This window comes from Carassius gibelio, chromosome B3 (genome assembly GCF_023724105.1).
Source record: "Carassius gibelio isolate Cgi1373 ecotype wild population from Czech Republic chromosome B3, carGib1.2-hapl.c, whole genome shotgun sequence".
Lineage (NCBI taxonomy): Eukaryota > Metazoa > Chordata > Actinopteri > Cypriniformes > Cyprinidae > Carassius > Carassius gibelio.
The window spans coordinates 39,128,095-39,141,214 of NC_068398.1; the positions used below are offsets into that span (position 1 = coordinate 39,128,095).

Below are 13,120 nucleotides of genomic sequence, written 5' to 3' on the forward strand. Positions count from 1 at the left end.
AATATCAAACACAAATGCAATACAGAAATGGATAAATTAAGACTTGACCATTGTACAAAAATGCTGACAGGGTCATGAGGTCAGAAAAGAAGAAGAAAAAAACAGGTTAAGAAGAACTGACAAAAAGAATTGCAAAATAATTAGGAATTAATGTGAAGATTAATTTTTAGTCAATTTTGCAAGACAGACTTTCAGGAAAGGAGGTGGAATAAAAATGAGCTCCTAAATCTTAATTCCGGATTCTGGAAAATATATTCCTCAAACCATCGGACAAGAGGAGGTGGTGCTGGTCCTTCACGAGTCACTCTAATCTGTTCATAAAGCCTATATATAAAGTCTTAATATATAGTATTTCACAATACTTCATGGTATTCTAATTAAATCATTTTTTGGAATCTTAGATCTCTCAGAACCTGACACATTGTAATTCTGAGACTCCAGGAAAGTGGCAGTTCTGTAAAATGTTGGCACTGGAGACTAAATGCTCCCTGATAGTTTCACACCTAATTCACTTAACACACACACACACACACACACACATTACCCACAGTGACAGAGGGACAGAGTGACATCAGATGTATGATAGTTTTTTAATTTTCTATCATCCATATAGTGTTGTATAGTCATGAAACTATGCATATTTCCTCAAAATGACTTGTCTTCTATGTGTATATTTTTTGAAGTGTTTAGAAGCTGCACTTAAAAAAAATAAAAGACATTTACTGGTTACTTTTTCACTGTTATTTCAAAAAATCACCATGACAAAACCATTCAAGCTATTCAAAATTAATTCGCACCTGTTCTGTAAGATAAATTCTTTAAACAGTGGTAAAAGAGGATGTGGTGCTGATCCTTCAAGAGTCACTCAAAACGTATCTGTCCATAAAGCCTATAAAGAATTATTCTTAATATACAGTTCACAATACTTCAGCTTGTTATTCTAATTATGTGAGGGTTATTTTATCAGTAAAATACATAAAATACATATTATTTTTCTTTGAAAGATTTCTATAAATGATTTAAATCATACTTGGTTCTACAATAATTATTTAAAAGTAATCCTATAACACCATCTGGTGGCCATTATTGGTACTAAGAATTGCAAGCTTGATTTATATGTTATGATAGTTTTAATTTTATGCTGGCTCTTGAAAATGATAAAGCTATGAAACTTACTGTGCTTCCTTCAAATGATGACTTCTACGTATATAAAAAATTATGAAGACTTGTAATTAAAAATTTTAAAGATATAGTAAAATAACTATTGTATTTTTTTATGTTACTTTAATAAATCGCTATGGCCACACCATTTAAGGTATCCTAAACCCATTCGCAATTTAACATCTTCAGTATATTGGCTTCATGTTAAAAAAAGTTTGGTGTGAACTACTTGTGTCTTCTTGGAGGAGAATGAATTCATTTACAGGCTGAGTTTATCATAAATCCACAATAACATTTCTGAGTTCTGTATCAATCTGTGTTGTTGTTTGTTTATTTTAATTTTTTTATTTTTCATAGGAAGATAACTGACCCTTTACTCTCCTTTTTAATAAATGTGCTTATAAAACCAAGAACAAGCTATTTATAGCTGTATTTATAAACTGCTTACTAATGACTATTAATATTGGGACAAGGCTTTATAAAGCATGAACTGACTATTTACTAATGAGTGCAGTTATTATAAAGTGTTATTAATGCATTTGCTAATCTTAACAAATTAGACATTATTTTACAGTGTTATCAAATCCTTAAATGATTTGTAAGTGTTTTGTAATGATTTTATTGACCTAAAAGCATTTGTGAAAGTTCTGCTTGCATTACAGCTTAGTCTTGATCTGTGAGCTGAACATATTTACTGTTACATCCATGAGATTATGTCAATTCAAATAAATATCATGTCACAGGATGTCAGAGGTCAGTATCAAATGAGTTTGAAATTATTATTTGCAGCACAAATAAGGTTTTTTAGGATTTTTTAAAAAAAACCTAAAACTGTCAGAAAAGGATAAGGCCTAAGATTTCTATGTGAGTGGCTAAATTTATTTGTTTTTATAACTATAATGCATAAACTATGAAATTATACAAAATGTATAAAAAAGTACAACAGTTATTGTTTTCCAATGTTTTTTATTTATTTAATTTATTTTTTGGGATTTACATAAAAACAAATTAGCCTACTGCAATCATTCTAAACAGCTTGAATAAAACCTGTTAATATTTATTATAGACCACTGTAACTGTGTATAGTCTAAGAAACAAGTTTATTATGAAAATAAATGTGTGTACACCAGATAAATTGGACGATAAAGAAATTGCTAACAATAGTATAATAGAGCATGTTTTAGGTTTTTAGGCGTTTAGATGCAGAAATGGACAAATCAAATGTAAAATAAAATGTAATTGATTTAATTAAATATAGATTAATTCTTGTTAGAGCAAAATAATAAATAAATACGTACACACATTAAAAAAGCAGCCAAGATGAATGAGTTTCCTTTTTTATATGTAGATTAAAATTGAAGACAGAAGCAGCTGGTATATGCGGTCACTTAATATTCAAACCCAGTAGATCCACTTCAGATTTAATACTCAACAGTTTATGTCTACGTGGCTGTTTTCGTTTATATTTGCCAAGCTATTATGTATTTTGAAATAATCTTGTCCGTGATGTGTTCGTTCTTACGACGAAAGGCAGAATCCTGCAGCTCGAGAGATATATGTTATTCTGCCAGTCGCGCTTTCAAATAGTCTTGCACACTTAAACGGGTCACAAACACCTGCATTTAGCTCGTGTTGTGTTATAATGGGTGTATTGTGTGCATTTATGACAATATTTTATTTGAAAAAGCTCTTAAACAAGAATAAATTCGTTAGTTTTGAACTTGTGACACTGTGCGCGCTGATCGGAGGCAGTGATTTCAGATAGGCAGCCGCGAATATTTCATTTTCACACAAACAGTTAAAAAACATCTGAATTTAGCTCCTGGTGTGTTCTAATTGGTGAATTGTGTAATATCGCTTTAATATTTTAATTTTAAAAGCTATAAAACAAGAATAAACTCGTTTTTTTCTGAGCTCATCATTCCACACGCTCTTGCTCAGAGCGGTGATTCATCTCTCGTGTTTCTCAGGTATCACTGACCACACATCAATTATTAATGAGCCCTGACCTGGTAATAATCATATATGTTGGTTTAGCTTGTCAGTGTGAATTAAATCTAAGTATTTATTTGTATTTTAACCGATTTAAAAATGAAACTAAAAGAGAGTCTCCTCCCTTTCAGTCGAATTTCCCTTTCAGGAATTGCACCTGTAGGGGCGCATTTTCTCTCAGACAATGTAAGTCTCAGCACATAATACTCAAACAGATGGACAGAGTGAGATGAGATGTCTGACAGTTTTTTAATTTTCTGTTATCCATACAGTGTTGTAAAGTCGTGAAACTATCCATATTTATTCAGAATGACTTTTTTTCTGTATGAAAAAAGGTTTTGAAGTGTTTGGAATTTAAAAATGCAGGACAATTAATAATTTCATTTTTACTGTCATTTAAAAAAATCACCATGACAAAACCGTTCAAGCTATCCAAAATCCTTTGGCAATTTAAGTTGTTTAAAATGTTTTGGCATCATGTAGACAAAGTTTGGTGTGTATAGTGTTACTCTCCTCTGAGCAGTATGCATTAATTCACAGCTAAATGTAAAAAAAAATCCACATTCAAATCAAAATAGCTGACTTCCTGTTGATCGTAGCTGATGACTGTGAATTAGAAAGTTGTCCGTCTTGATAAGAACAATTTTTGTACCGAGTTTGGTGTCTGTAGCTAAAACTAACCCCCCCACTTTTGACAAAAGGTGGCGCTATAGAGTGCCTCTTCCACGCCCTCTTATGAACTTTTGCCAGTGTCTAGTTATCATAAATACTGATATGTGTTCTGAGTTTGATGAAATTCTAAGCATGTTATATGCCTTAAAATCACCTGAGAAGTATTCAAGTTTGACATGTTGCCACGGCAACAATATTTTTAGATATCAATATCCCCCTAGCAGATTAACATAGGCTGTGTTTTAACATTATTCTGATGAAGTTTGAAGCAAATCGAGTAAAAATAAGATGCTGAATACAAAGCATTTTGAAAATGACACACTTCCTGCTGCCAGTTGGTGGCGCTATAACTTTGACTCCTAATAGTCACATATATGCGATCGACATCATACAAAGAATAATCTGATGAAGTTTGATTAAAATCAGGAAATGTATGTGGATGGTATTAGACACTTCCTGTTTCTCATTTCTCGCCATAATTTCAACGCCTCGCCACGAGCAAACCGTTTGAGATATCAAAAATCCCCTGGCAATTTTTCATCCCCAGTGTCTTGAGATCATGTTGACCAAGTTTGGCGGCAATCGAGTAAAAAACCTATGACAAGTATTTCAAATTCCAGAGCATGCGCTTTTTACATAACTCTAAATAGCTGACTTCCTGTTGGGCGGAGCCTATGACATGCAATACGCAAGTTGTTCGGCACGATGAGATCTATATGTGTACTGCGTTTCATATTAACACGTGCAAGTATGTGTGAGCTATACATCAACATTTATGACTGTGTTCCAGGGGGCGCTGTAGAGCCCCTGTGCCACGCCCGTGTCCCAGCCTCTGCAGGCTCCTAAAGGCCACAGATTCCAAATTGTGCGCAAACTTTCAAGAGTTTTTGAGTATGTTAAGGACCCCAAAAGCCCCCACAACTTTGACGACAAATATGAATAATAAACCCCAAATAGCCAACTTCCTGTTGGGCGGAGCCTATGATATGCAATACGAAAGTTGTTTGTATTGATGAGTTCTATATGTGTACCGAGTTTCGTATGTCTACGTGCAAGTATGTATGATATATGGCCCTCCATATTCCAGGGGGCGCTGTAGAGCCCCTGTGCCACGCCCGTGTATCAGTCTCTGCCCGGCCCTAATGGCCGCAGGTTCCAATGTGTGTGCCAATTTTCAAGACTTTTTAAGCATGTTAAGGGCCCCAAAAGCCCCCGAAACCTTGAAGAAAAATAATAATAATAAATAATAATAATAACAAATAATCCTAAGGAAAACAATAGGGCTCTCGCCCTCCAGGCTTGAGCCCTAAATATAGCTGCAAGCAGCGATGGCGGGCTCAAGCCACCAATGCCATCGCCACCCCGGTGGCATCAGGTAAACTGTGCCCAGCGGGCACATGCATTCACAATATCCCTCTGGCAGTGAGGTTTTAAAGGATAAGGCAGTTAAAGGGTTAATCAGAATCATCAAGACTTTAAAATCACATTCACAGAACAATATATATAACTTTAGTGAAACTTTACAATAATATTTCATTTCTAAACATTATGTTAACATGAACAATATTTATATAGCATTCATTCATGTCAGTTAATATTCCAAACTTAAACATTAAAACATTGTTTTATTGTGATTTTTTTTCCAAGCACATTTTACCAATTCCAAACCATATCAATCTTAATAACTACCATTATTTTTTATTTAATCATTTATGAGTGCTATACAATAGTCCAGGAAAGCTGGAAGAGAAAAACTCCTTATATGCATGTGTGCAGAATTATTGGGCATGTTTTCTTTTACAGATGAAATGCGCTAAAAAAGAGTTTTAACTCAAACTGTAAAGCACATGAGAAATATCAAACACAAATGCAATACAGAAATTGATAAGTTAAGACTTGGCCATTGTACAAAAAATGCTGACTGGGTCATGAGGTCAGAAAAGAAGAAGAAAAAAAACAGGTCAAGAAGAACTGACAAAAAGAATTGCAAAATAATTAGGAATTAATGTGAAGATTAATTTTTAGTCAATTCTGCAAGACAGACTTTCAGGAAAGGAGGTGGAATAAAAAAAGAGCTCCTAAATCTTAATCCCGGATTCTGGAAGATATATTCATCAAACCATTGGACAAGAGGAGGTGGTGCTGGTCCTTCACGAGTCACACTAATCTGTTCATAAAGCCTATATATAAAGTCTTAATATATAGTATTTCACAATACTTCATGGTATTCTAATTAAATAATTTTTTTGAATCTTAGATCTCTCAGAACCTGACACAGAGTAATTCTGGAGACTCCAGGAAAGTGGCAGTTCTGTAAAATGTTGGCGCTGGAGACTAAATGCTCCCTGATAGTTTCACACCTAATTGACTTACACACACACACACACACACACATTACCCACAGTGAAAGAGGGACAGAGTTACATCAGATGTTTGATAGTTTTTTAATTTTCTATCATCCATATAGTGTTGTATAGTCATGAAACTATGCATATTTCCTCAGAATGACTTGTCTTCTATGTGTACATTTTTTTGAAGTATTTAGAAGCCGCACTTTAAAAAAATAAAAGACATTTACTGGTTACTTTTTTACTGTTATTTCAATAAATCACCACGACAAAACCATTCAAGCTATCCAAAATTCATTCGCACCTGTTCTGTAAGATAAATTCTTTAAACAGTGGTAAAAGAGGATGTGGGGCTGAACCTTCAAGAGTCACTCAAAACTTATCTGTCCATAAAGCCTATAAAGAATTATTTCTTAATATACAGTTCACAATACTTCAGCTTGTTATTCTAATTAAGTGAGGGTCATTTTTATCAGTTAATACATAAAATTCATATTATTTTTCTTTGAAAGATTTCTATAAATGATTTAAATCATACTCGTTTCTACAATAATTATTTAAAAGTAATCCTATAGCTCCATCTGGTGGCCATTATTGGTACTAAGAATTGCAAGCTTGATTTATAAGTTATGATAGTTTTAATTTTATGCTGGCTCTTGAAAATGATAAAGCTATGAAACTTACTGTGCTTCCTTCAAATGATTACTTCTACATATATAAAAAATTATGAAGAGTTGAAATGAAAAATGTTAAAGATATCGTAAAATAACTATTAACTTTAACATCTTCAGTATATTAGCATCATGTTGAAAAAGTTTGGTGTGAACTACTTATGTCTTCTCGGAGGAGTATGAATTCATTTTTACATGCTGATTTTATCATAAATCCACAATAAACTTTCTGAGTTCTGTATCAGTCTGTGTTGTTGTTTGTTTATTTTTATTTTTTTTTATTTTTCATAGGAAGATAACTGACCCTTTACTCTCCTTTTTAATAAATGTGCTTATAAACCAAGAACAAGCTATTTATAGCTGTATTTATAAACTGCTTACTACTGACTATTAATATTGGGACAAGGCTTTATAAAGCATAAACTGACTATTTACTAATGAGTGCAGTTATTATAAAGTGTTACCAATGCATTTACTAATGTTAACAAATTAGACATTATTTTACAGTGTTATTAAATCCTTTAATGAATTATAAGCATTTGTGAAAGAAGCTTAGTCTTGATCTGTGAACTGAACAGTTTTACTGTTACATCCATGAGATTTTAAAAATGTAGATACATGTCATGTCACAGGATGGAATAGGTCAGTATCAAATGAGTTGAAATTATTATTTGCAGCACAAATAAGTATTTTTAGAATTTTGTTTTTAATTCCTGAAACTGTCAGAAAAGGATAAGGCCTAAGAGATTTCTTAAGCTGTAATGAAAACAGCAATGTTAGCAACAGCAACAAAAAATAACAATTTAAAATACATTTTTTTTCTGGTGATTAAAGAGATGATTAAGTCTCTCTCTCTCTCTTTCTCTCTCTCATTGTGTCTGCCACTCAGCTCATGCCCATCCCCCACTCACACACACACACTCACACATGCACTCAGTCAGCACACATACATTGCTCAAACAGAGGGACAGAGTGAGTTGAGATGTCTGACAGTTTTTTAATTTTCTTTTAATCATACAGTGTTGTAAAGTCATGAAACTATGCATATGTCCTCAGAATGATTTGATCTCTGTATGAAATTTTTTTTAAGTGTTTGGAAGCTGCAATTTAAAAATACAAGACAATTAATGATTCCCTTTTTACTGTCATTTCAAAAAATCACCACGACAAAACGGTTCAAGCTAACCAAAATCCGTTCGCAATTTAAGTTCCTCAATGTTTTTTCAACATGTAGACAAAGTTTGGTGAGTATAGTGAACATTTCCTGTGAGGAGAATGCATTAAATCAGAGCTCAATTTAAATATTCAAATCAAAATAGCCGACTTCCTGTTGGTCGTAGCTGATGACTGTGAATTAGAAAGTTGTCCGTCTTGATAAGAACAATTTATGTACCAAGTTTGGTGTCTGTAGCTAAAACTAAACCCCCCACTTTTGACAAAAGGTGGCGCTATAGCGTGCCTCCTTCACGCCCTTTTAAAAGCTTTTGCCATTGTCTAGCTATCACTAATACTGATATGTGTTTTGAGTTTCATGTAAATCTGAGGTTGTTGTCTGCATCAAACTCATCATAACAGAACATTCAAGTTTGACACGTTGCCATGGCAACGCCATATTAGATATCAATATCCCCACAACAGATTTACATCGGCCGTGTTTTGTCATTATTCTGATGAAGTTTTAAGTAAATAGAGTAAAAATAAGATGCTGAATTCAAAGCATTTTGAAAATGACTCACTTCCTGCTGCCAGTTGGTGGCGCTATAACGTTGACTCTTAATAGTCACATATATATATGATCGGTATCATACAACGAACAAACCAATGAAGTTTGATCAAATTCAGGAAATGTATGTGGATGTTATTAGACATTTTCTGTTTCTCATTTCTCGCCATAATTTCCACGCCTCGCTACGGGCAAACCGTTCGAGATATCAAAAATCCCCTCTCAATTTTTCATCCCCAATGTCTTGAGATCATGTTCACCGAGTTTCGTGGCGAACGGGTTGAAAACCTCAGAGGAGTATTTCAAATTCCAGAGCATGCTTTTTTTAAACAGCCCTGAATAGCTGACTTCCTGTTGGGTGGAGCCTATGACATAAAGTGTGAAAGTTGTTCGGCTCAATGAGATCTATAAGTGTACCGAGTTTCATATAAATACATGCAAGTCTGTGTGAGCTATGGTTCAAGATTTCTGAAGGTGTTCCAGGGGGCGCTGTAGAGTCCCTGTGCCACGCCCGGGTCCCAGCCTCTGCGGCGTCCTGATGGCCGCAGATTCCAATGTGTGTGCCAATTTTCAAGAGTTTTTGAGCATGTTAAGGCCCCTAAAAACCCCCGGAAGGTTTAATAAAAAATAAAAAAAATAATAAGAATAATCCTTAGAAGAACAATAGGGCTCTTCGCCCCTTCGGGCTTGAGCCCTAATAATAATAATAAACGGAGCAATTCCAATAGGGTCCTCACACCATCGGTGCTCGGGCCCTAATAAGAATAATCCTTAGAAGAACAATAGGGCTCTTCGCCCCTTCGGGCTTGAGCCCTAATTAAAGCTGCAAGCAGCGATGAACGGGCCCTCGCACCCGTGCTCACCGGCAGCGAGTGGCTTTAGTTAATAGGTGAACGGTGAGAAATATGCGTTTAATCTCATAAATATAAGTAGAATATATCAATGTTTATTCCATATATGTTCCAATCTTCCTGTTGCCAGCAGGTGGCGCTATCATTATAATGGAATATTGGCCTTCAGATGTGTTCAGGGCAGGACTTTTATCGAACATGTGAGGTTTGGGGAGGATTGGACATTTTATGCCTGAGTTACAACAACATCCTATTTCATGGCGAAACATCCAAATTTGTCAGGCCGCCATGGACCCGCCCTTTAGTGAAACCTCAAGTCCTTCACAATTTATTATCGCCAAGGGCTTTAGATTACACTGACCAAGTTTGGTGTTGATCTGAATAAATCTCTAGGAGGAGTTCGTTAAAGTACAACCCCTGAAAATGGCAAAAACAACACCAATTTTGAAGGGAAAATTCAAAATAACCGACTTCCTGTTGGGATCCGGATTTCGTACCAAGACACTTTTTTGTAGGTATTGGAGGGTTACATGTGTGTACCAATTTTTGTACATGTACGTGAAACATAGCTCGAGGCGCACTCCGTTGAAAGTGTATAGGTGGCGCTATAGAGCCATTCTGCCACACCCGGTGGAATATTGGCCTGCAGATCTGTTCAGGTCAAGACTCTTATCACACATGTGAAGTTTGGGGAAGATCGGACATTTTATGCCTGAGTTATAACATCTTTTATTCCCATGGCGAGACATCGAACTTCGTCGCGGCGCCATGACCAAGCCTTTTAATGAAAACTCAAGATCTTCACAACTGAACATCGCACAGGCCGTTAGATTAGACTGACCACAAAAAAGACATTGATGTCATATAATTTCTAGGAGTAGTTCGTCGCAGCGTAAAATATGTCATTTCCTGTTTCCAATAGGTGGCGCTATGACCAAAACTGAATATGGGCATGTCAATCTGTTCAGGTTTGGAGTCTCATCAAACATGTGAAGTTTGGGGCAGATTGGACATTGTATGTCTGAGTTATAGCAACTTCATTTTTCATGGCGAATCATCGAAATTCGCCAGGCCGCCACGGACACGCCCTTCAACGAAAACTCAAGATCTTCGCAATTTAACATCGCAAAGGCCTTTAGATTAGGCATACCAAATTTGGTGTTGATTTGAAGAAATCTCTAGGAGGAGTTCGTTAAAATACAACATATGGAAATGACCAAAATTACACAAAATTTGCTCATAATATTACAAATAACCGACTTCCTGTTGGTTTTAGAATTTTGCTCCAAGAGTCTTTTTTGTAGGTATTGGTGTGTTACATATGTGTGCCAATTTTCATGCATGTACGTGAAACATAGCTGGAAGGCTGTTGATTTTCTTCGTATAGGTGGCGCTGTCGAGCCATTTTGCCACACCCTCTTCTGAATCCTATATCAGACGAAAATTTTCACCAGGTTTTACGCGTGTGCAAAGTTTCATGACTTTTTGAGCATGTTAAAGCCCTCAAAAATGCGATTCATTTTGGAGAAGCGGAAGAATAAGAATAATTAAAGCTGCAAGCAGCGATGAACGGGCCCTCGCACCCGGGCGAACCGCCATCGTGTGGCTTTAGTAAAAAGGTGAACGTTGAGAAATATGCATTTAATGTCCTGAATATAAGTGGAATATATCAAAGTATATCCCATATATGTGCCAATCTTACCGTTGCCAGCAGGTGGCGCTATCATTATAATGGAATATTGGCCTTCAGATGTGTTCAGGCCAGGACTCTGATCAAACATGTGAAGTTTGCGGAAGATTGAACATTTTATGCTTGAGTTACAATAACTTCTCTTGCTGTGGCAAGATATCAAATTTTGTCATGGCGCCATGGAAACGCCCTTTAACAAAAACTCAAGATCTCCAAAAGTTAACATTGCACAGGCCTTTAGATTAGACAGACCACAAAATATATGTTAATCTCAAAAAAATTATAGGAGTAGTTTGTCGCAGCGTAAAACATGTCACTTCCTGTTGCCAATAGGTGGCGCTAAGACTATAACTGAATGTGGGCATGTAGATCTGTTAAGGGCAGAAGTTTTATCTAACATGTGAAGTTTGGGGCAGATTGGACATTGTATGTCTGAGTTACAGCAACTTCCTTTTTCATGGCGAAACATCGAAATTTGTCAGGCCGCCATGGACACGCCCTTTAACGAAATCTAAAGATCTTCGCAATTTAACATCGCAAAGGGCTTAAGATTACACTGACCAGGTTTGGTGTTGATCTGACTAAATCTCTAGGAGGAGTTCGTTAAAGTACAACCCCTGAAAATGGCAAAAACAACGCCAATTTTGCAGAGAAAATTCTAAATAACCAACTTCCTGTTGGGATTCGGATTTCGTACCAAGAGACGTTTTTGTAGGTATTGGTGTGTTACAGATGTATACCGATTTTTGTACATGTACGTGAAACATAGCTCGAGGCGCACTCTGTTGAATGTGTATAGGTGGCGCTATCGAGCCATTTTGCCACACCTGATGGAATTTTGGCCTTCAGATGTGTTCAAGCCAGGACTCTTATCACACATGTGCAGTTTGGGGAAGATCGGACATTTTATGCCTGAGTAATAGCATATTTTATTCCCATGGCGAGACATCGAACTTCGTGACGCCGCCATGGACACGCCTTTTAACGAAAACTCAAGATCTTCACAACTTAACATTGCACAGGCCTTTAGATTAGACTGACCACAATAAATACATTGATGTCATAAAATTTCTAGGAGTAGTTCATCGCAGTGTAAAATATGTCACTTCCTGTTGCCAATAGGTGGCGCTATGACTATAACTGAATATGGGCATGTCAATCTGTTCAGGTCAGGAGTCTCATCAAACATGTGAAGTTTGGGGCAGATTGGTCATTGTATGTCTGAGTTATAGCAACTTCCTGTTTCATGGCGAATCATCGAAATTCGCCAGGCCCCCACGGACACGCCCATTAACGAAAACTCAAAAGCTTCGCAATTTAACATCGCAAAGGCCTTCAGATTAGGCATACCAAATTTGGTGTTGATCTGAATGAATCTCTAGGAGGAGTTCGTTAAAATACAACGCATGGAAATGACAAAAATGACACAAAATTTGCTCATAATATTAGTAATAACCGACTTCCTGTTGGGTTTCGGATTTTGCTCCAAGAGACTTTTTTGTAGGTATTGGAGAGTTACATGAGTATACCGATTTTCATACATGTACATGAAACGTAGCTCGAGGCGCACACCGTTGAACGTGTATAGATGGCGCTGTTGAGCCATTTTGCCACACCCACTTCTGAAACCCATATCAGACGTAAATTTTCGCCAGTTCTGAGGTGTGTGCAAAGTTTCATGACTTTTCGAGCATGTTTAGGCCCTCAAAAATGCGATTCATTTTGGAGAAGAAGAATAATAATAATAATAATAATAATAATAATAATAATAAACGGAGCAATTCCAAGAGGGTCCTCACACCATCGGTGCTCGGGCCCTAAATATAGCTGCAAGCAGCGATGGCGGGCTCAAGCCACCAATGCCATCGCCACCCCGGTGGCATCAGGTAAACTGTGCCCAGCGGGCACATGCATTCACAATATCCCTCTGGCAGTGAGGTTTTAAATGATATGGCAGTTAAAGGGTTAATCCGAATCATCTAGACTTTAAAATCACATACACAGAACAATAT

General features: G+C 36.3%; 1 long non-coding RNA gene across 2 annotated transcripts in view; it reads right to left on the reverse strand.

The window, feature by feature from the left end:
* Positions 1-241: 241 nt before the first annotated feature.
* Positions 242-13,120, reverse strand: part of LOC127953502 (uncharacterized) — a 57,038-nt gene continuing 44,159 nt past the window's right edge. The window contains exon 3 of one of the 2 annotated variants that reach the window (XR_008153269.1): positions 242-503. This is a non-coding gene — a long non-coding RNA (uncharacterized LOC127953502). Of the gene's footprint in view, positions 504-1,288; positions 1,788-13,120 lie in introns of those variants that run through there. The other variant, XR_008153268.1, reaches the window with a different exon arrangement.